This window comes from Helianthus annuus, chromosome 4 (genome assembly GCF_002127325.2).
Source record: "Helianthus annuus cultivar XRQ/B chromosome 4, HanXRQr2.0-SUNRISE, whole genome shotgun sequence".
Lineage (NCBI taxonomy): Eukaryota > Viridiplantae > Streptophyta > Magnoliopsida > Asterales > Asteraceae > Helianthus > Helianthus annuus.
In genome coordinates, this window is record NC_035436.2 from 65,873,082 (window position 1) to 65,877,948 (window position 4,867).

General features: G+C 42.5%; 1 non-coding gene across 1 annotated transcript; it reads right to left on the reverse strand.

Annotated features, from left to right (window-relative positions):
- Positions 1 to 3,155: 3,155 nt before the first annotated feature.
- Positions 3,156 to 3,262, reverse strand: LOC118491909. Its single transcript, XR_004892354.1, has one exon. It is a non-coding gene; the product is annotated as a small nucleolar RNA R71 (small nucleolar RNA).
- Between the last annotated feature and the right edge of the window lie 1,605 nt (positions 3,263 to 4,867).

Sequence of the window (4,867 nt, forward strand, 5' to 3'; positions counted from 1 at the left end):
TCCTTCGTACGAAGGTACTGTTACATCATAGAACCCTGGTTTCGTACTGGATTTCACTCTATTCTATACAATATTCAACACACGCTCTATCTATCTATTTGCACAGTGGCAGATGTACAAAATATGCACCAACAGACTCGGACGAAAAAACCGTGCAAGTATGGGATGATGAAGAGGTGTACGCGTTAGCCCAAGCTTGGGTCGACGTATCAAATGATTCTTTTATTTGTAAGATTTTATAGACTTTTTATTTTTTAAATTTATACATATAATTTGCTTGTTAAAATTGTACTTTTTTTAGCAAATAACCAAAATAAATTTGTGTTTTGGAAACAACTCCGAGAACGCTTTTTTGATCTCGTCAGCAGGGGGGACAATTACCGGCAACCGGATTTAATATCGGACAAGTGGACTGATATCAACAACAAATGGACAAGATTTCAATCGATTTATAAACGTCAAAGAAACGGTTGGAAAAACGGCGAGAGTGACTGGGATATTATGCAGTCGGCTTTAATAGAATATCAAGCGGCACGAGGAAATTTCCATACATGAGTGTTTGGAAGCTTCTTGATGTGTATAAAATGCAGCATATAAATTACATCAAATGAGGCATAAAACTAACCCTTTTTTAGTACTAATGTTGGAAAAAATGTGTTTTTGTCTTCCTTTTATATTTTCAGGATTAAACGAGCTCAAATTAACAAAAGAAGCAAAAAGGCAGCTAAATCTAACATAAATACAAGAAAAGGAACAAAAGTGGATTGCCCGACCCCTCGACAGCATCCTCCCAAGCAAAACAGAGAAGGCAGAAGACTGAACACGCCCCGTGCTCAGCGAGCACGGGGCCGTGCCCAAGAAGCAGCAGAAAAGACAAACCTGTAGAAGCTTCTATTGCTCACCACGGGGGCGTGCCCAGTGAACACGGGGGGAGTGCCCAAAGTACTATAGGCGCATTAATTGTAATTGCGAATTACAATTAATGAGGAGAGATAGTGTCAGACAAGCACGGGGCCGTGCCCAGCGGACACGGGGCCGTGCCCAGGCCTCTGTTCAGCCTATAAATAGGAGTGCTTGGCTTCATTGCAACTCATCCCTTGGCACACTACCTCTCTCACACTTCATCCACCACCCACCACCATCACAACACCATCATCCACCACCATTATCCATTGTCCATCATAGAGTGTGTGAGTCGTCTCGGGATCCAAGATTGATCGTAAGAGTTCTTGACAATCAAAGCCATGTTTGCCTAAGTCGCTTACATCACTTGGTGAAGACAAGTGTTTAGTATAATACTTTTTATTTTTAATCTTTTGCACTTTTTATTTGGTTTTGTATTAATGACTTTAATAACTAGTTGCTTATGTTGAAGGTGACTTTTCCTTATCGTTTGTCCGTGGTGTCTTGGCGTTATTTTACTGTCTATATAAAATAAAAGATTTTCACCATTCATATCTCCACGGTCTATATGGAGGTATATTGGCTACCTGGTCGGGAGTTAAGGGAACGGTTTGGTAAGGGTTTTGCCCTTGTTCAGCGTTTAGAGGTCCTGCAAGGGACCTGGGTCAAATTTAGTAGGATCTCCTTCAATACCCAAAGGTATTGGATGGCGGGGATCCAAACTCTTTGACCCCCTCATAAGTTAACTACTATTAATACTATAACCCGACTATTTAGGACTGTATCCCTGCTGACTCAGACTACTTAGTCGAGGGTAACATCACCTCCAAAAGAGGGGCCTTCCATAATTTGCATTAATAACTTAATTCATTATCTTTCAATAATTCGACCCTTTAGGATTGTATCCTTGCTGACTCAAACTACTGGGTTGAGGGTAACGTCGCCTTCAAAAGAGGGGCCTACTACAATAACTAAGATAATCTCTTAACAAGTGCAAAAGTGCGAAAATAATCAAAGGTTATACTAATACACGAGTCGGATCCAAGTGATTCATCTTGTCTATCTGTTTTATTTTTATTTTATTTTTCAGCATTTAGTTAGTTTTATTTTCTCAGTTTTAAAATCTTTTTCTAACATTTTGATTAGATTAGACGTTGAGGATAAACCGGTACTAAAAGCTCTTGTGTCCTTGGATGACCTCGGTATCTTACCAACACTATACTACGTCCACGATGGGTGCACTTGCCCATATGTGTGTTTAGTGTTAGTAAATATCGTGTTTTATAAATTTAAAACTTGGCTAAAAAGTGTAAAAAGGGCTTAAAATATATATCTAAAACATATATACACTAACACGCATCAAGTTTTTGGCGCCGCTGCCGGGGACACAAGGATTTTAAGAAAGTTAGGAATCAACGGCCTAATCATTTTTTTTTCTTTTTAATTTTTTTAGGTTTTTTTTTAGTTTTTCAGCTTCTGCAGAGCTCAGCACGGGCCGTGCCTGGTCGGACACGGGCCGTGCCCAGCGTTGTTACTGGCAGTTTTTAGTTTTCCAAGTTACAGAAGGCTGACCACGGGGCCGTGTCGGTGCAACACGGGGCCGTGTCCAACTCTCCAGTAACTGGGATCTGGAAAACAATCACTGTAACTCCGACCACGAGCCGTGTTCATTGAGCACGAGGCCGTGGTGAACCTTCTGACCAGCATTCTTTTCTGTTTTTGTTGCAGGACTTGGAACCAGACGCCAACCCTACGTAGTGTATGAGCTCCAGTTCTAATAAGGACATAAAAGAACCTCTAGAAGAACCCGAACGCTTTCTCAGAAAAAGACTAAAAGCCAAAAACCAAGAGAAGGTTTCGGGGACCCACTTCCAATGGCGGACCAACGTACCCTCATGGATTATCTACGACCCACCGTAGGTAACCTCGGCGCCGCCATCAATGCACCGAATGTTGAAGCCAATAACTTCGAACTTCAGCCGCATTTGATACAGATGCTTCAGAACTCCGCAACCTTCCATGGGCTTGCGGACGAGGATCCTCATCTACATATTACTAATTTCTTAGAAATATGTGATAACTTTCGGATCAATGGAGCATCAAATGATGCCATCCGCCTCTGAATGTTTCCTTTTTCACTAAAAGACCGAGCAAAAGCTTGGCTTAACGCCCTCCCAGCTGGATCGGTAAACACCTGGGATGAACTAGCCCAAAAATTTCTATATAAGTATTTCCCTCCCGCTAAAACGGCTAAATTAATGACTGAAATTAATACATATTCACAAGAGGACGGGGAATCCTTGTATGAAACTTGGGAAAGGTTCAAGGAGCTATTGCGAAAGTGTCCACATCACGGCCTTGCGATATGGCAACAAGTGTCCACTTTCTATAATGGGCTGTTGCCACACACAAGGCAAACACTGGACTCTAGCTCCGGGGGACTTTTAGGTAATCGTCGCCCGCATGAAATATATAATCAAATTGAGGAAATTGCTCAAACCAATTTTCAGTGGCACACTCCCCGAGGCAATAAATCCATTGCCCCGGGCGCCCATAAGGTTGATGAAAGCACTTCTTTGCAAGCTCAAATCGAGGCCCTTTCTTCAAAAATAAAAAAATTGGAAATGACAAAAACGGTCTCGGTTATGGCTTGTGAAGGGTGTGGTGGGCCACATGAAAATTGGAGTTGTATGAAAGAAACAGACGATCAACAAGAATCGGTAAACTACATTGATAATAGACCTAGGCCGTCGGGTCCTCCAACGGGCACCTACAACCAAGGATGGCGAAATCACCCTAACCTTGGTTGGAGAGAACCCGGCAATGGTAGTAACCAACAAAACGTAAACCAACGAACAAACTTTCAACAACCAAGAAATGAGTGACAAAATTTCCCTCAACAACAGAGTGGACGAGAAAGGCTTGAAGATACTATATCTCGCCTCATCTCCAACACTGAAAAGAAAAACTCGGATAGATTTCTACAATTAGAATCAAATTTTAGAAATCAACAAGCTAGTATTCAAAACATCGAAAAACAAATAAGTCAACTAGCACAAAACTCCTCCGAGAGACCACAAGGCGCGTTACCAAGCAATACCGAAACAAACCCAAAGGCGCAAGTTCATCTCATAACACTACGGAACCACACCGTGGGTCCTACGGAAAGCCCGCCGCCTACCGAGGAGACCGTAACGCCGCCCTTACAAGAGAAAGGTTCCCCTCCCTCATTAGAGCCTACCAAGACTCCTCGAGTTCCGTACCCCGGTAGGTTAATCCGACAAAAGACCGATGAGCAATTCGCAAAATTCGAAAGTTTACTAAAACAATTGCATGTCAATATTCCTTTCATTGATGTCCTAACCCAAATGCCTAAATACTCTAAGTTCATGAGGGACTTCCTCACTCATAAAAGGAAAATTGAGGCAATTAGTTAACCTAGGCGAAGAATGCTCTGCCCTCGTACTCAACAAACTCCCCCAAAAGAAAATCGATCCCGGAAGCTTCACAATTCCTTGCTCAATCGGTGACTCCCCCGTTCGTAATGCACTAGCCGACCTTGGAGCTAGCATTAACCTCATGCCCTCATCAATGTTCAAAAGACTCGGCCTAGGAAAAACGAGTCCTACAAAAATGAGTATACAACTTGCTGATCGATCCGTCAAATTCCCGCAAGGTGTCATTGAAAATATCCTAGTCAAGGTCGACAATTTCGTCTACCCGGCCGACTTTGTCATACTTGATATGGAAGAAGACACCGAAGTCCCCCTCATATTAGGGAGACCATTTCTCGCCACCGCACAAGCAGTGGTAGATATGAATGATGGAACACTCACTTTGAAATACGGGGATGATGAAGTAAAGTTTGGGGTTGGGAAGAGAATAGAGGACGATGACCCGGTCAATTACATGAAGGTTATTGATTCAAGTTTGGATGATGCTCTCCGACGGTGCAACATGGGAT